Source organism: Aythya ferina, assembly GCF_964211825.1.
Source record: "Aythya ferina genome assembly, chromosome: 11".
NCBI lineage: Eukaryota > Metazoa > Chordata > Aves > Anseriformes > Anatidae > Aythya > Aythya ferina.
The window spans coordinates 1377193-1397553 of NC_140307.1; positions in this window are offsets into that span (position 1 = coordinate 1377193).

Below are 20361 nucleotides of genomic sequence, written 5' to 3' on the forward strand. Positions count from 1 at the left end.
GAATTTTGGCATTTTGAAGAAAAGCCAAACTGTAAGAAAACAAAAATAACGTAAGGCTCCAAAATTTGGCATTTAGCAGCAGAAAATGTAAATGTGGCATTGTACTGTTTTTAAGTAATGATGTATTTTCCAGTGATCAAAATGAAAATATGATCACAAAAAAAAAAAAAAAAAAAAAAAGGAGAAAGTGTTGGAGACAATTTATTTTCATGCCATTAGTGTAGAACATTAAGTATAATCTAAAAATATTAAAAATATGACTGACTTTGGTGGTCATCTCCTGTAGAAGCATATGGAACACAAAAATTAGGAAAAGACCACCGAGCATTTCTCTTTATTTCGGTATTTTATTTCCAATTTATCATTGTCACACAACAGGCATGAGACAGAACTTTTATAAATAACTTTTAATTACGGGGATAAATAGTTATATTTGGATTGGATTACTTTTTTTTATTATTATTATTTTAAAACCTCACATAAAGACTATGACAATACTCCAGATACTGGTGTGTATATATATATGCAATTCCTTTATAGCTCTTAAAAGCCTGGTCTAGAAATCAGTATCTTCTTAAGATTTTCTTTTTTCTTGTAGTGCTCTGGCTTCCACTGAAAACACTTTTTAGAGCCTCAGACAATGGAGCAACATTTCAGCAATGTCCTCCAGGATATTTTTCTCATTATAATTATCAATATATTTTTTTTAATTAAATTTATTACTGTATGAATTTAACTGAGGGCTAAAATCTTAAAGCAGGTTAATCAAAGATCTTACTTTCCTGGTTTCTGCTGAGCTCTCCCCCAGACCTAATGGACAGAGATGGAGAGGGAGGAGCTGAGGGAGTTTTATAAAAATTATGTGCTTGCTTTTGCAAATTCTCTGCTTCTAGTTCCTGAGCTTTTGCTTTCTGGATCCCATCCAATTCAATGTGCCCATTGAGGTGTGGGGTTTTAATGCTGTCAGATGCATTCCCTACCGCTATCTATAACGTTTTAATCATTCCCAAGATGACTTTGGCTAGAACTCGATGTTCCATCTTTTTACAGCAATGCAACTTTTTTCAACATTTTGCTAGTAGGTTTTGGGTTTTCAAACTTACTTGCGATTTTTGGCATCACTTTTTTTAAAACATTCTTTGAAAACTTCACTAAATCCATTTATTAGCTGATCAAGAATCTTATCTTTCCCCTTTGGAACAGCAGTTTGCAGTATGAAGGCCAGCTCTTCCAGTGCTGCTGTCAGCTGAGCAGACTCAAAAACACACGAAGCAGCAGAAAAATCTGGGTCAGCTTGGAGAGTCAGAAGTGATGGCATAGCCGATGGAGTAGGTTTTCTTGTCATTGCAACCTTTCCCGTTTTTTCTGGCTTCTCAGCATACTTCTTGTATACTTTTAACCAAAGAGCATCGACGGTATCATTACGAGTGGGTGCTGAAGGCGCAGCCAGCGCGCCCTGCGAGGGATCGTTGCGCATGACGTGATGCAAAACGTCCACGAGGTTCTTCAGGGTTTCCTTTTCTTTATCTGCCTCTGTCCCAGAGAGGGTTGCTTGAGGTGCTGCAAAAGATAATTAAACAGCTTTTACATTCTGCATTCGTGCGGATGTCAGGTGTATATTGGCTTTGCTCACCCTTCAGTCAATATCACAGATAAACTTTAGTACAAATGCACTTTTGCTAGAATAATTATCATCTTTATATTTAAAGAAAATCCATTAGTGCTGCCATACTAGATGGTAACCCTACTTTCTGGAAGGATGAATAATGCAGTGAATTCTCCAGTTCACACCGTCTCTGCACTGAAATGGAGTTTTTTTCCATGCTGCTCCCGAAAGCTGCAGCTTTTTATGTCCCAATGAGCACAGGAAGCCCTCATCAAGAACTTTTGGGTTGAAGTCAGTCCTGCTGCTCAGCATGCAGCTGAACTGCAGGGTTTTCTAGGGGATCATTGCTGTGAAAGGGAAAAAAGTTCTTACCACGGGCTGTGTCCTCAGCTGAAATCTCAGCAAGGGAGTACGGTTGCAACATCTTCTGTCAAATAGAAAAACTAACTTTAATCACATCAGAATTTCCAGCTCATTGAAGTGATAATATTATAATTGCTGTATTATCCCACTGAATTTTTAAGCTCAAATTAAGACAAACTACTGTTAAAAAGTTGGATGGAGGGAGACATCTTTAATTACCATGCTATGCCTAGAAAGGCCTGGAAACTCAAAGTTAAGGTTACCATTTTTAGTAACGAAGTAATCAAACCAGGACAAGGGGGGAAAAAAATCAGTATATTCGTGAATACATTCTTTACCATGATCACAACTCATAAATTTGCTTCTCCTCTACATGCACTACGTGGGGGATAATACAGGCTTTTTCAAGTTTAAGAATGTCTACATCCAACTTGAAAATGAGCACTTTTAACTGAACATTTTAATTTGCACTTTGCTTTCCTACTTTTTTTTTGGACAAAATTACAGCAGGCAGATTCTAAATGGCTATCTGGTCTGCACACTGAGATGCAAGAAATACAGTTTTCTACACATACCAAACTTTGAACATGAATTAAGGTATAGTCCAGCCTTAAAAGCCTTTTATGAAGCTAGTTGGCCCTACTGGTACACAGTATATTCTTTTATCATTAGACTAAGTATTTTTGAAGAGCACAGTATAACTAAGGAAATACAACTTTGGAAGAGTACCTCCAACTGCAAGAACACACACTGCACTATGTAAAATTACTTGCATCTCAGAAGCAGCAAAGTTCCTCTCCCCAGAGCTATTCTAGAACACTGGACAAAGCTGATCATCATTAACAACTACAATAAAACGTCACAAAATTCACAGCATATCACTAGATTTTGAAAAGCATGGAAATCCTATTATTAAGTTTGAAAACTCATGAAATCAGGAATCAATGGATGACTATTGTTCATCATCACTAAAATCCTGGCACTGGAATGGTGTGGCATATAGAAACTGAGTGACAAGTTATGAAAAACATCACTCGGTGAAAAAGATGCTCTTCACTAATACTAAATAAGCACCTTTAGGAAAGGTCCCACCTTGCTAATTTTCAAATTAAATTCATCCAAGTCTTTCCATACCAAGAACCTATTAGGATTTCCCTTTGCCTCCCTTGACATTGCTCCTATAAAAATCATCAGGAAAGCTCCCCAATAGTTTCGAGAGCAGAAGAATTTGACACATACGCTCAGCAGCATTAGAGCAGTCAGTAACTAACAAGAAAAGTCTTTGGCTTTAAGACAAGGGAAAAAGAAATGAGACATATTACATTGATGAAAAGTACCCCAGAACGTCACTAATTGTGTCTATCCAGGTGGGATGAGAAAGATTCTTCTCTTCAAAGAACCTCTGCCACTCTGCGAGCACAAATACACATAAATACATTCACGTCTCAAATCCCCCTCATTAAAATTACCTTCACGTGTTTCACATTCCTGGAATTATGCTGCAATGCTAAAAGAAAGAAAAAAAAAATTAGAGACATAATCAGTCACTCAACACAAACACAAGCAACGTGATCTCAGTTTTTGGTACACAGGCCTGAATCTGCTGTTCTCTGTAGTTCGTAATCTTCTGCTTTGAATAGAAGTTGCCATGTCACAAGCAGCCCTGGTAAAGGAAAGCTGCACAGCTCTCTGGTGAAAGCACAGAAGAGGCTGGGCTCTTTTTTACAAATAGTTTTTTTGTTTGTTTTTTGTGCAATGAGTCCTCTGGAAATTGTACAGATTTTTTCCAAAATATGCATTCTCCCATGAAACTGGAATATGCTTCAGAGGATCAGGGCCTCTAAAAACAAAGAGAGGATGAAATGATTTCCCTACATAGCCTCTTACCAAAAACACCACACCAAAGTTCCCTGTCTAGTGGTTAAGCACCTACAATGAAACCCTGCAGAGCCTCGTTACTGACCCTCTAGGTAATGTGATGAATTTCCTCTCCCAGCACCACGCTGCCCTCATAATTCCCCAGGTACATATTTGAAAGCGTTCAAACACTCACAGAAACCTAGAGCTTTATTTGGGGGGACTGACTTCAGCCTTGCATAATCCACTCACCCTACGACTTCAGAGCGAGCGGGAATAAAGCTGGCAGCAACGTGCCTACACGAGGCTACGTGAGCACAGAACATCCTGCTGGTCCCTCCTGAGCCACACAAAAGAGCAGCTTTGGAAAAATACATGAAAGGTAATGTAAAAATGAGATCTGATCGGCTACTGCTGGATAAAGGAGCTGTGCGAGTTGCCACCTGGGCTACTGGATGTGCGGCAGAGCCAGCCTAGTGGCCAGCCGGTGCTGTGATGGGATCACCACAACGGCTGTGGTACTGCCAAGAACTTTTATTTTATTATATTCATTTAAGAACTGCCCTTCCGTAAGGCTCCAGAATTAAAAAGACACACAAAGGAAAAATGACAAAGACAATAATGAACCTTAACAGAAAGGTTGTGTTACAGAAAGCGCTCAGCCTGAAATACTTCACATTATTTCCTAAATCTGTGCTTGCCTGAGATGCCAACAGTGTAAAATACCAACAGTTTCAGTTACATCAGGAACCAAAAGCTTGTAAACAGAGTTGAAAAAAAAAAAAAAAAAAAAAAAAAAAAAAAAAAAAAAAAAAAAAACAAACAACTATGTTATAAAATCAAATTTAAGTGTTATACTTTTTTTTTTTTTTTTTTTTTGGCTAAAAACATTGTGCAATTTTGGCTGAAAGACTGCAAATAAACTTCTGTCTTTCATGAGGCTTCATCAAAACCTTACCGTGTAGATAACAACTCAGAGTCTGTAACTCTTTCGGCCAGAAGTTGTTTTCAGAACAGCATCCACACAAGAAACCATGTTTGGAGCAAACGAGTTTGACCTCTGATGTCAAAGAGCTTTCCTCACACGATCGGTTCTCTAACAAGTCAGGTTTTACAGAGACTTTCACAGTGCCTTCAGCTGCGTGAAGACTTCTACCTAATTTCATATCTGAGATAAAAACCTTAAAGACCAACAATTAACCTGAGAATAGGGAAATTACTGCTAAATCCCTACTCAAGCAATGGAAAAATTTGAAACTATGGGATCTCAAAGGGTTTACAGTGGAGAAAGTATACCAATTAACCCATTTTGTCTGTAAATTAAATAAATAAATAAAAATCCCCCAAACCCCTGCAGTCCAGAAGATGGCAGGCCTCTTTGGTGACTACCAGAGATTTGCCGTTTCTGGAGGACAGATGTAAATTGGAAAGAGAGGGAGAGGACCAGGGCTGTCAAGAAAAATATTGATTTGCACTCAGCTGTCTTCTTTAAAGTTTCCTCCAGGCCTCCCCAGAACAGCAAATGGGGACTTGGTGCTGGATCCTGCTGCGGATGATGTTTTAACAGTTCATTCAGGCAGAAATTTGCAGAGACTTCAAGATGTTATTACTACAGAGGAAGCAAAGCCCAGTATAATTTTTATTTCTGTAAAATTTTCCCTACTTAAAAACATGCATTCTGCAGAAAGGTACAGAGAAGACTCTGTGCACGTGCCAGAGATTTACTCTAGTTCATTCATAGCAAGGACATAAATTTTTGGGGCTTCTCTAACAAGTCGCTGCTGAGGGAACTCTCCAAGGGACAAAGGTGGGTTATGCAGCATGACTAACACGAGCAACAGCTTCACACAGGTCCAGCCAGAGCCCTGGGTACAGGCAGGAAGATCTCATCTCCTCCTTTCAAAGGTTACACAGTGATGCGCTGTGGGAGAGCTCACACTCAGCATAAATTCCTGGGTGTCCTGAGGCATGCTCCTATCCCTGTGCTGTCCCAGCACCGTCTCATCCTCCTGCTCCTGTCCTGCCCTCGACTTCCAGCCCTGGGGCTGTGCACCCTCTTTTCACCTGACCGCAGCGCTCTGGGCAAAGGCTGGATGGAAGCTGGCATCACGAGCAGCAGCAGCACGCTGTTATAGAGTGTGCCCGGGGTTTGGGACCTAACCAAACCCACCAAAACAGAGGGCACACTTCGAAATGAGAGTGACACAAAGAAATATGTAGAAAGGGAGATGAAGAAAATGAAGTTTACAGACATGAGTAGCAGGAGAAGCAGGGCCAGGCTCTCAGCACCTCGCGCTCTGCCTCCCCAGCAGGATGCCACCGCACTGTGCTGCACAAGAGCTATTTCAGCTTGCCACTTCCCTAAATTCATGCACGTTGTGTTCCTTTAGGGCCCTCGTGATGTAACGGGGTGACAACCCTCACCCTGCAACAGGCAGGACACGCATATATGCGAGCACACAGCAGCTCCGTGGCATGCAGGCACTTCTCCACCGAACACCTTCAGCAGGGTAAGGACCGCTCTGCTCAAACCCGTCCTGCCTTTAACCACGGGCACTCCGGGGCTGGTTTGCAGCTAAGGAAGGCTCCCCCCGGTCCCGGCCCCACTCACCGCGGGGCGGCAGCACCGACAGCACCGGCAGCAGCCCCAGCACCGGCAGCAGCCCGGCCATGGCGCCGGTAACGGCCGGGGCGCGCCCGGCTTTGCGCACACCCGGGGGGGCGCACGGGGCAGGCGCACGGTCCCAACTCGGCTGCGGAAAAAAAAACAAAACTAGAAGCAGGATAGCCCCAAATCTGCGCCTGGCTGAGGATGGATGGATGGCACCGGTAGGTGGGCACGCGGGGAGTTGATTCTCCGGGACTGTGCGCAGGGGAAATGGAGTGGATGGTGTTGGGTATCATCAGCTGCTGATTTTGGGGCGATGGGTCTGGTTAACGCTTCCTTTAGGAAATGAGGAGGTGGACAAGAGGTGGCTGCAGCCTGTGTCTGACTGAGAAGGATTTAGTGCCCTTAGCCCTTACCTACAACCGCTTGCTAAGAAGAGGCTGAAGGAATCTGGAACCAAGAGAGCCTGGGGTGGCTTCTTCCTACCCCAATACTCCCCTAAGAGATTTCCCTGGTGCCAGGGGAAAGATATTGAATGGCTAAATAAGATACTGCACCTGGAAAAGGAGGAATGAGCTCCACATCATTTAAACACCCATCAGAAACACTCACAGAGTACGCTGGAGCATTTTTCTTTACAGACCAGACCCGACATGAGCACCTTTCTGAGAGGGACCACATCAGTATGCCCTAATAAAAAGGTCTCCCCTCTTCCTGTGACCTTTATAAAGCAGCCCCATCGGTCCATACAACTTGAACTGCCTTTCAGCAGCTGTGTCACAACACAACAGGCAGCAAAGGACTGCTACAGACATGCAAGCAACTTAGGGGCACAAAAGGGTAAAAGACACCACCATGAAAACAAGTTGCTATGCGCAACAGACATTAAAATGTCAATATCGTGATGGGAAAGAAGGCAGCTAAGAGGTGTTAAAATTCAGCTTTCTGCTTGGACAGTCTCAGAAGGTTTGGTCCGGGGGAATCAGCACACCACGAGAACAGCCATCCTCCAGGTAGCGATGACTGCAGCGGGATCCCATGTCAGAGAATGCCAGGCTTGCATTGCCTAAGGAAAAATGGACCATGAGCATTCATATTTAAAGAACAGCAGGAATAAAACCAGGGAGACATTAGCAGGAACTGACAGGGAAAAAAAAAAAAGCAGTCTGTGGGTACTGGAAAAAGATATAATCTGGACTGAAACCTGGGTGTGCAGGCACAGCGACTGAGCGCTCCGCTTCTCCCGCTGCGCAGCTATTTCTGGGCTTGGAAAGAAATCCTCTAGAGGGAGTTGGAAAATTGTTTAAAGGATTTTCCTCTTCCTTTCAGTCTGATAGTATCAAAAGACCAAGGGACCACGAGCCGTTCCACAAAGAAAAATAGTAATTAAAGAGCTTCACTTCATTAAACGAGGAATATTTAGGGCACAGGAGAAGCAAGAGGCACAGCACCAAACACACAAAGGCGGGTGCTGTTGCAGCACACTGCGGGCCAACGGGGAATCTGCCTCTGTGAGGAACTTCAAAGACAGACATCTTCACCTGTCAAGAGATTCTTGGAAATAAAACCCAAGCGAGCCAGAAGAGTGTTGGGGATGAAAGACGGGCAGCGCGGGGTCGGGTCGCCAGCTCAGGACCGTCAGCTGCAGGGCTGCGTGCATCAGCACTTCCACAGGCCCGGCTCAGCCACCAGATATACGAGTACAGTAAATATTTAATTAGATCACGGTATGGCCAACATAACACCACGGCTTCTTTATGGAAGTGTTCTAAATAATTAGAAACTGGAAAGGGAATTTAGGCCTCTTAAAAATCGTGGCCAGTGTAAATCACTGGGGAAACGTAGTCACGCTCATTCCCCCCCAAAAAAAGTTATGAACAACTTCATTATATCCAAAATCTACTATCCAAAATTTGACTGGATATTTTCTTTAACTTATTATGAAATGTATAGCTCTGATTTCAATATCACTCCATAGCTATTTACCTTTATGTGAGCAGTCCCATGAAAAAAATCAATGGAAGGGCACATACGTTAAAACAGGACTTCTGTTCCAAGCAAATGCCAGGTATTTGGATTTGAAGAAAAAAAGAATCAGGATGAAAAGTTGATATTACAGAACTAACCAAATGAAAACACTCACTCTGCACGTTGCTTTGACTTTGTTTTTAGACTACAGTACACTTGAAACTCCTTGAATGGCCTGTCAAACATGCTTCTTCCTTGAAATCTATAGCCCCCTACTCCCCCAACCAAGGAAGTAAATAAATCTCTTTATAAAAAGAGAATTTATCTTACATCTTTATATTTACAAGAAGTAATATATTTTTTTCTTTTAACAGCCAATTTATTCACTAAAGTATCTCACACCAACTCCTCAATTTTAACTCTTGAGGCAGGCAAGTAATATAATGATGCACCTTACCAAACACATCCCACCTTCCCAAAAGTAAAGGTATGGCTACACACAGATTTTATACATTTGCATTTGTATACACATTGAGAATTCATAAAGTCAGTTAACTACTGAGGTACAAAACCACGCTCTTGGGCAGCCTGTTTTGACCAAACCAGAGTTAAAAGTGGAGAGTTGAGTAAAGGTCCATCCAGTGACAAAAAAAAAAAAAGAGGAAAAATGGCCAGTACCTGGCAGACACAGCTGGCACAGCCTACAGAAAAACACAAGCACAATAATTGCCCAAAACACGGCACTCACAGAGCCATGAGCAGCTTACCAGGATGACAACTCCCTGTTTCGAGGCATCACCGGGCTGTTTGGCTGCAGCACGACCCAAAACAGCTTAAGCAGAAGGTGCCTGCACGCCGCAGGCACTCTGCTCTCAACAGCGGCTGAAGGTTTCTTAATGCAAATACTGAGACCTGCATCAAGTTTCAGCTTCAGATGTACCCTCACAACTGCTGGGTGAAGCGTCTTACGCGTGGTACCTTAAAGAATGAGACCTTAAATATCCAGGTTTTGGACAAAAACAGCCTACAGAACAGGTACCAGACATGGACAGCTAAAGGAAAAGTCAGGCTGCTCAAAGAAAACATTCCAAATTCATTTATTTCAGTAAAGATTTTTTTTTTTTTTAAATTAAGGTTGTGAATGTTCCCCATATACTTTTTCTTTTGTTTTCAGGGCATAACCAGTTACAGTTTGTTAAAAGGAGCAGTATTCTCCTGCCTGCTGAGATCTCGCATTGGACACTGAGGTTTACTTTCCCCTGGGGTACATATAGGGAAAAATCAGAGAGATGGTAGCAAAATTTGATCTGCAAAAGGAAGTTGCTTTACCACAGGTGTCTTAAAATTATCTGGTTTCTATTTATGTTCATTAACTCAAATACCTAGGGAGAAGTAATGTTGGCTGAGACTTAAATCCCTGCCCTTTCAAGCAAGAATTTCCAGAGCTCACATCCCCCCCGCCCATAGTCTCCCAACAGAATAAATGAACAAATAAATAAAAGTCATATTTCTGTAAACCTGGGCGATTTTCATCTTGTTTTTAAGGCATGGGGGAAAGGATTTGTAAGAGGTGATGTCACGAAGCACTTCTCCCCATTCTGTTTTATGTCACAAGCACAATAGCTGCTTTCTGAGAAATTCCCATACAAATAAATAGATCACAAAGGAATGAGAGAACAGGTGGAAAATAAACACAGACCAAAAACAACAGAAAAAAAGAATTTAGAAGGATGTTTTTTAAATATTTTTTATTCCTTAGTAAGTTTATTCCTTACCTGGTTTCCCACCCACAGGTTGCTGTTTGCTCCCTCCCTCCTATCCCCCCCCCCATCTCTGAGGTCTGAGTCTTAGCCAACTAAAAGCAATTAAATAGAGAATTAGCTTTGGACCCCTGTGTATACTAGAACATCTGAAGGGAAATTAGGCAAATAACTCCTTTTTATTCAGAAGCCTAGCTCCATTTTCCTATTAGGAGAGTACAGCTTCCAGTCCCACCAGTTTTCCCAGAACCTCCACCCCATTAAACCTGCCTGGCAGGATGCTGACTGACACCACCTTTCCCCAATGAAACCCGAGTTAAAAATCACTTGATCAGCAGCACAGACACCGGCAGAAGGTTCCCGAGAGCATTGCAGGGCCTGCTGAGGACTGGTCGGGTGCTTCCTCGGGTACTACATACACCTGAGCTAGACCTGTCCCCCCTTCTGGGACCAGAGGCCACCAGTCACACCCACAGGGCTCTCGATGCTCTCAGATTGCTCCATCGCTCTGTTCCTCCTTCCTGCTCATACACGAGGGCTACGGCTCGTGCTCCTGTCACTCTCAGGTCTTTTGCATCTAATATGTGCCAGAGATCACTATCAGAGGAACGGTAAACTTTGTACAAGGTGATACTGCTGCTAAATAACACTACCTCTGCATTTTCTAGCAGTAGCATTACAAAACAGGCAAGCTCGTTATTTCTGCTGAAGAACACATTTGCAAATTGTGGAGCACTGGGGTAAAGAGAAACTGCAGTGTGAAAGTCCTAGGAACATAACTATATAAAGTTATAATTTAAGGAGTCAAAAACACCTTTCTTTCACCCAAATTTCATGGTATATGAATTCTTCCTGGACTGAGCTGGTGTACACTAAGAGTTTTACCCTACTTAACTCCTTCAACTTCTTAAAATCACATAGAGCTAGCCAAACTCGTGCTGTGCTCTGCGCACACAGTCCCCAGGCAAAATACAAAGTAAAGTCTGTTTTGGGGTGTGTATTTACTAAATTCTCGGAAGATCAACAAAAACTGGTTTCTAGAAATCCAGACGCAGAATTCCAGAGCAGTCCTTTTGTTGCTGTCTGAGGTTTGGAATGGGACAGCCTGGTTAATTCATATCCTTCTGTGCCTCCTTTATTTATTGCCTCCCCCCTCTTTGGTGGGGTTCATGTATTCCTGGAAAATACAACATGATAATGAAGTGGATTTGTGATAGAAGCAGCCCTTCACAGAAATACACGTGTATCTGTATGTATTTTAACATAATACCCCCCTTGGCTTAAAATTTTATTTCCTACTTCCAGCTTGAAGTCCCACCCATGTCTCCTTTGCATTCAGAGATATTGAGAAAAACATTGAAAAAGACGTGGCTCTTTACAGCAGGAAGGTAGAAAGATGGAACAAGCTGCAGATTAAATCAAGGGGGAGGTATTTCACTGGTGTTTCTAAAAAACAGAAGTTGGTGAATCACTGTCTTCATTTTAGAGAACAAAAAGCCACCCCTAACACTTACCCTACGTAGTAAATTATATACCAGAATCCCTCTTTTCTACCTCACAGAATAAAGTTGATTAACTTAGATCACAAAAACCAGGACTTCCCTTGCACTAACTTCTGATACTACACCGCACATTCGGTAACCTGTATGCAGAGATGTGTCTTTTGAAATATAACCACATTATATGAGTGGTTTTTTGATTGGTTGGTTTTGTTTTAAAGTTCAGAAACATTCTACTGAATACAAACCACTCGGGCCATTCGGCTTCTCCTTTGTATAATCATTTATCTGGAGCTGGTGTGCGAGCTAGGTGCAGGCACAGTGGAACAAGCAGAGCTCATCTGCATGCACAACAGCTCCATTTGCATGGTCACTGCCAATGAGGACACGCACTTGGAATGCAGCTCCACATACCTGCACATGCTAATTCAGGCTTTTTGTGTTTTTGGAACAGCTCCTGTCCGGGTAACACCCACCCTTCTTCAGGAACACGCACGCACTCACCCTGGCTTTCTGCTGCCTGTGTTAAGATGATGCCAACTGCCAACACAATTTTTTTTTTTTTTTTGTATCAGTTTTCACACAAATTAATCGCAAGTTTTGGTCGCCTGATTGACCTTAGAGAAAATAGATGGTGGCCACAGCATTTGCATGCACAGTTACAGTATTTGAAAACACAGCTCTACTCGTTTTGACCGTACTGCTGTAATTTCTACATCTTTCAACTACTAGAACTTATAACATGAATAAGCCACAGACATCCCTTTCCCATGGATTTCCACTCAGAAGGCTGTCTGAGATAGAAAAGCAAATATTTAAAGAACAATGACAGAAGCAGAACATTTTTAAGATGACTGTAAAAACAGCACAAGTGGAAGTAAGAAAATAAACAAGGTTACATCACTTTCGGTTTTCAGGAACTAAGCTATTCATGAGGAATGGAGGAAAGAAAGAAAAATGTATTTTATTCCTCCCCTCACGGGGCTTTTATGTATATACACACAACATATTGCAAGCTCTGGGAATTTTCAGAAAGAATAACGCAGCACATAAGCAGTAATAACATTCAAAGCCGCTGAATATTTCCCTAGCTCATCTCCAACCGCACATTCCAGCGCAGAGATCTGTGTTCGGAGCCTCATTCAGAAGACACACAGCATGCTGAGGCACTTTGTACAGCTATTATCTGAAAAGTCTGACCCCGCAACAAATGGCGCTATAAAAGAAAGCGAAATTATCAAAACTTTCTTTCAGCATTGTACGCTCACCGCTGTGCTTTGCGTATCTGACTAAGCAGCCAATTTGCTGCTAGGTAAGCAAAGAATTTCTGATCCTGTTTGTACAACGCTGAACTCTAGCACACAAGAGGGTAAACTGTGAATACTCAGTGAAACTCAGTAGATTAAATCACTTACTGGTTTTTGTAAGGGCATTTCTGTTAAGGGGAACTGCTTCCATTCACCCACCTGTTAATTTAGCTTAAGCAGGAATGGGAATACATGACCTCTGTGAAAAAAAAAAAAAGAAAAGAAAGAAAACAAACATATAGTGCCTAACCAGCTTGCTTCTTTTTGGAAGAAAGTTATCTTATGCTTAGCAGATGACAAATCTTTTTGGAATATTCAATATTTAATATCCACCACTTAGTCCTAGCCTTTGCTTTTGTCATATTTAAAAGGAAAGGAAAATAGCATGTCATTTTCCAAGGCCCAGAATAGCAGTATTGCACTCAGTGTGGAGACTGATTAATAATAAGAAACCCTCTTTCTCCACCCAGAACTTTTTCTATCCCCTCTGGCACTGTTTTCAGTCTGAGAATCCTTGGGAGACTTTGGTCCAGCGTTGGCATTGGCAGCTCCTCACCCATCATAGCACTCTGGGATCCTGTGGACAGATTTCAGCCACTTGGCCTGAAGAATCACTCTTCAAAGCATCACCTGTAATACTTAAAGGTGTAAGTTGTCTCTAAAGTTCAAGAGTCAGTGATGAAATGGGATATCTCACATTGTAAGCGACACCCAGGATGAAACAGTTAAGAAAAGCGAGTAAAAAAACTAATTATTCTTGTTAGAAAGGAACAAGTTGAGAGAACAACAACTCAGATTATCTTGGTAATGGATCTCACTGAGTACACAGGTGCTCCACTTGTTCAGGTTCACAAAAGTGAAGGTTGAAAGAGGATAAAATTCCTCCCTTTATATACCAAGGGGATAAATGTCAGGCGTAATGCTATTTGATGTAACAGATATTGCTACTGCTAGGGTAAATCCTAAGCACCATGAGAAAAAAATGAGATGCCCGATACCCACCAGGGACTTCCGAACAGCCTCAGCATCTTTTCCAGTTGCGTTTCCAGTTCGAAGTCATACAGCTTCCTCAAGCTGATCACACGTCCCTCTAGTAACAGATTTGCATTAACACATTGACCATCCAGACCTGGATCCTTGGTGAGGAAAAACCGGCAGCTACTGCCTGTTACTGCCACTTCAACCACAAACGTTGTGCAGAAACTCCACAGGAAAAAAAAAATCTAATGGTTAGAGTGAAATTACAAGGTGAGCGTGAGTCAACAGGGGTTATTTATTGAGTTTGACAGCAGTGCTGCACTTTATGGTGATCAAAGACAAATATAACTCAGGAGTACAGCACCCAGCTTTGGAATGCTGTGCCCTATGAAATCTGCCTAACAGAGGCTACAGAAAACTGGAAACAAGCACGAGGGAGACTGGAGAAATGGAGGTAGCTGCCCTGACAACAAGACCACAAAGTCTGTAAGTACTTTAAACAAAATGCCAACAACAACAAATGAAAATACCATTTTTTTTTTTCCTTTCACGGCCCGTATGAAAAACAATGGGCTTACGCTGCAGCAAGGAAGATTCAGGTCAGACATCATGACTAGCAAGGATGGCGAGGTAATGGAGCAAATTATTGGGGAGCAGCCATTTCAATACCACGTACCTCCGAAGCAGCCCACATAAACATCTGTTAGGGAGAACATTAAGTGTGGCTGTCCCTGCCCTGAGTGGAATTACGAACTAGATCACCTTCCATACTTGTGAGTCAATTATTATGTCTGATTATTCCATATTCCATCATTATTTATTTGTTTTACTATTGTGTCTATGAAGTCTAGCCACTGACTCACATCAAGTCCTGGGACAGAATAAACATGCAAGAGAAATTCCATAACAGGCACAAAAATGTCATGTGAGAGTCAACAGCAGAACAGGCAGGTAGGGAGACCCAAAGATACATCCAGGCAGCACTGATGGTCCCAACAGCACATCAACAAATAACTGAAGATCTTAGCAATTTGTTATAGTAGAGGAAAGTTATGGGTTGTTCAGGAGATGCTCCTTGTAGGAAAGTAATGATCTAAAAGCAACAGGCAGACAAGGGAGGCTGGCACGCTGTGCCAAGCGGTCTGGGATCTGATGCAAGGAAAAATACTTCCTATTTGAAGCAACAGAGCAGAGCACAAGAACGGGATGCAATAGCAAACCACCACCCTGTGCAACACCACTCGGTAAGGATGCAACACATGAAATCTGTCAAGGTAGAGAAAACAATATTGGAAGGAGTGATTAAATAGCTGGTGAAATATTGCAGAGTTTTTACATGTGCAGATGGCCAAGGACCTCATCTCTAAAATCTCACATAGGAAGAAATATGGAGGTTTAGACAACGCTATTGAGGATTAGAGAGAAACTTATTTCAAAGACGATGCCTGATTTGAATTTGCATGATAAGCAAATAAGGCTGTTTCATCTGCTGTGCCAGAGACAGTGATGAAGGAGGGCTGGCAGAGGAAGATGAGAATCTCCACTTTAATTACGCGATGCATAAGCTGATGCTTCATTTACACAGACAATTTCAGAAAGCCAACATGGGATTTTAACTTCTGACAGAAAACAGAACTAGGTAACACCAGACCTGCTGGTATGACCACTAGTTTCACACTCATGCAAAAAAACAGGAATCAAGATGACTACTCTGGTCTTTAATCGCCTACAGAAACCCAAAGAGGGACAAATATGACATGGTAAAGAAACATCTAGGAAGACGAGGAAAAAAAAAACACAACACTGGTGGCCACCAGTCACAAACACCACAGGAAAACAGAGGTCTAAGAATGAGAGTGCTTGTGGCAGAAGCAAGATGAGTAAGGAAACCTCTGCTTCGAGGTAGTGGAGGACCTTGGTCAGGGAAGAAACGTGTCGTGTTGGCTTTGCATCCCACCGTATGTTGGAGACTGACAAGTGTAGATGCAGGAAAGCAGCTATCATAACCTTTTGTGCTCTAAGATGAAGTTTAAAAAATTAACTTGTAACATCATCTCAGTTGAGCTGTGAATCACAACCTCAAATGATTCATCAGAAATATCATCTGCAAGTGGCTATTACAAGATCGTCTGTCTCCAGACAGAACGGATGACCGAGCCGCTTCCCAAATTTAGCAGTGTTACGTGTTAAACCCCAGCATTCAGCGGGTTTGCCCAGACGAAACACAAACACTTCTTTTGTTTTCCAGTGGACCTCCAATTTCACGAAAGGCTATGGCACCACATAAACCTCAAGCAGCAAATGGTGGCGTGTGCAAGTAAACTACAAAACGCATTAGTCCTTCTGGAGGGCTGGGGACAAGACAATCATATCAGCATCAGGATATTCCGACACAATTAAAGCAAGATCTTTTGTTCAGATCACAGAACTCAGCTGTGTCAATTGAATTGCTCTGATTGAACTAATTGAATTTCAATTGCTCAAGTCTGGTTTTGAACGGTTTTGTATGACATTCAAAAAGACTGAAGACTTCATTTATAAATGGAAGTGTGTGTGGGGAGGGACAACAAACGACTTGGCTGTTACCCAGAAAGTAGCAAATGTGTAATATATTTCACTGGAAAAGCACACGAAGCCTTATCTTCCTGTGGAGGCCTCTACTCACCACAGCAGTGGATGAAGCTCCCCATTAGCATCCTCTTCCCATAAGGAAGGACGTGGGGACCCTCACCCCATCCTCTCCTGAAGTAAAACCGAGCATCACTTATCCAAGTCCTATTTCACCCCTGTAGCTCCTATTGTTTCAGCAGACGTGAAACACGGCTGAATTACAGCCTTGGAGGGCACAAAGTACACAGAACACTTGTAAAACTCCTGCTTTTGCTGCCCAAAAGCTTCATGCCCACCTAGGAGGGAAAGCACCACAATGTGACCACCAGAGGATTAGGATTCTCAAATATTTCCAGAAAAAAAAAAGATATCTATTTAAGTTTAATTAAATGCTAGGCTAGATCTCATTGCTGATGCCTACCAGCAGCTTCTGTATGAACTTGCTGATTGTTCTTTATTCTCACTGCAGAAGTGGAACTGGAAGTGGCTTAGGAGCCAAAACCAAAGTGCTGGTGATGCTGGTGAAGTCAATGGCAGCAATTCCATCAAAATACGAGCCAGGTCACCACATCCCCGCTGCATTCAGCCTCCTCTTCTGCCCCAATTCATTCCACTCACTCCAGTAGTTCACCTCCACCTTACGGGCATTAATGGTGCAGATGCACAAGAAACTCGCTTTATAGGTTTCTAAAGGGGCCCTTCTACCTCATCTTTAAAATTAACTTGGTTTTGATAACTTCCAGGCTACAGCATTTGCTTCCTCCCCTTTTACTCTGTCTCCGAACAAAGAAAACACCCACATATTCTAGCACAAGTCTTCAATTTGTTAAATTAACTTTTCATTTGCTTCATGCAAGTCTTACAAAAATAGATGCAGCTCCTTGTAACTGGGCATAGAACTGGCAGGAGGCACAGCATGCACGAAGACCAGCCTGCGTGGCCAAGCAGCACCAAGTGCTTCTGGCTGTACAGGAACTTTGCAGTCAGTTCTGATATATCTACATTTACCACTTGATGAGCACATCACTTACTTCATCTACAAGAAAAATTCAAGTCTTCCTCCTGGTTTGTACATTTCATGGGTATTATTTGCAGGTATCAGTCCCTTGGTCAAAATTTCTCTCCCCCCAGTGACAATTTGAGCCATTAGAACAATTGCAAAATCCTCTTTCAGGGAGCTGGGTAAATAAAACAAGTTTCATGTCCTGTCACCACCTGTGACCTGGTAGTTTAACAGTTGAATTATTTATGTAATTGGGCAAAAAAGTGGGCAGGCAACACACTGTATCTTTACACTAGGCCAAAAAAAAGTCAAAAGAGAATCTGAACAACTTGCTATCAAACTCACTAATATGCTCTACCTTTTGGCCAGTGCTGAGGTGGTCGGGCAGTTGGACTTCAAAGACTTTGTAGGTCCCTTCCAACTGAACTACTCTAGCCTACCTGTTAACCGCCTTTGAAGACTGAATACCTAACTGGGAAGAAAACAAAATCAGCTCTGGGATGAGCTGATCTCCTTTTACACCAGCAGAAATTGTACTACTTCATAGGGTTTGAATGGGGATTTTAATAAAAAAAAAAAAAAAAAGTCTGTTTTTGCCTTGCTTTCCATTTTGGAAAAAAAGACTCAAAGAATGCATGGGAAAGTCTAAAACTACCATTTTCAGGCTTGGTGTTTTCATTGTTAGAAATAAAAAAAGAACTACAATCTTCAAGCAAAATGAGAATCTTAATTTTTAATAGCACTTTCACAGCTGCCACATGACTCTCACTCCATAAACTGGTAGCAACCTCTGACAAAGAACATACGCAATATAACTTCCATAAAAAGGTCACTTTATTGGGGCTGAGCCCCAGTGCATACATAACATACGGGTGCTGGATGTGTAAGCTACAGAAGCACACCACTTACCTTCACTCTGCTTGCAGTCAGGATGTTTTTAGGTACAAGGGTCTCCCCTTGCTGTACAGAGCTCAGCCCTGCAGCGTTGCTGTAGGACTCCCCTTGTGCCTGGATTTAAGCCCATAGAACTGGTATCATCAGTCAACAGGGACAACAGTGAGGAATCTTTACAGAACATTTTCACGAAATAAGTAACAATCGTGTGATAATTTTGTGCAATAATTTTGTGTACAGGAACTTGAGATTCCCTTTTTACCTCTTTCTTGAATCAAGCCACAAATGCCTTTGCTTAAGAACGCCAAACAAGCTGAAGCAGGCAAGTTTCTCAAGAAACAGGAGATGGAAATGACAAAAATGGAATGATAGGCAAATTAAAGGCTAGGAAAAAAAAAAAAAAAGCAAGATCTAGAAATTCTTTGATGAGGATAACAAAGACTGAATGAAATCAGGAAGTTTACATGTGTACTTATGTATAGTTGATGCTCAGAACAGCTACATGTTCTAAGAACAGCTTAGGAATCTAGGTGTTCTCTTAAACAGGACAATGATCATTTATATTGCACGGGTGAAATTTTATGATCTGCTAACACAACATTGGGGCTAGGCAGTCAAATAGTCAGCCCTGACTACAAAAATCAGCATTCCAGAATTCTAGACCCACCTTTGATGCTAGACTGATCCATGACCTTTAGCAATCCCCTTCCAACATTTTAAAATGGAAATTGCACTTAAAGAAATTCTTTGAGTGCTGGAGAAGTGAGTTTTGACAACTCATTTTAGTGAGAGAAAATGTTCTGTGGTTAATATTACAGAATTCCCTCACTCTCCACTAATGTGTTTTTTTTTCTAGATCCAGAAATTTAAATAAAAATGAAGCCCAAGTCTAGCAGAACATTCCTTCCCGCTCTTCCCTCCAAATTTTTCAAGAGCTCTTCACCCCAAATTCTATTTTGGATTAAGTCTGAAACGTTTCATTCAGCTAAATTGGAAGCAAATATTGAACTACAGGTCAGACCTTTCAAATATTACGTAACAGAAAGAATGATCACAGAGAAGTTGATAAGCCCTAATACAATATCAAAACAAATTAATCACTGAAATAAAACCTTACATATTAAAAACACTGAAATTAAAAGTGTTTAAGTGTTTTATCTTGACTGAATTTGACAGGTATTACCCATTACCAGATTCATTCAACCCCTCTGAATCTCTGCCCTTTCACTATTCTTTAGAGAAAAGGAAAAAAACCTCACTACCTCCAGTTCCAAAACACTTCCTCAGCCTAAGCACTTTAGGAAATCCTGTGAAGGTTTTACGCCAATTTGAAACCCAGCAGAAATAGCTCCATCCACGTGCAGCGATCTGCAGTTGGCAAGTGGAACAAGGCATTACGCCGCTGCTCCCATCTTTATCATTTACACTACGACCAATAGAGCACTGGGCATGACAGGTGTTTTTTTTTTAGTACTGGCAGAAGTTACTACGGCAGCTGCACTGGTAATTACGCTACTCACTGTGTCCCATGAATCACATTCCTCTTGAAGTCCCCTGCCCAAGAACTGTCCTCACTTTCATCTTCACTACTTAAACTGTCAGACTTGAAAGCTCTCACATCCACTGCAGCAGATTTCATACAATACGCTCTTTCTACAGTAGGTGCTTCTTATTTTGAGTGCAAGAAAAAAAACAGGCTCTGTTCTTCTGAGGCACTTCTGCTAAATCAAAACCTAATCATTCAGTAAAGTATAAAACTGGAAGTCCATTTCCTTTTTTCCTCCCCATGAATAGAGTAGAACTGGTCAAATGCTCCTGAAGTTATCTATGATAAGTCCTATTGGATCAAGACTCCTTTAGCTTCAACCGCATTCACACTCCTGGTGTGCAGGCCTTGTAAATACCTAA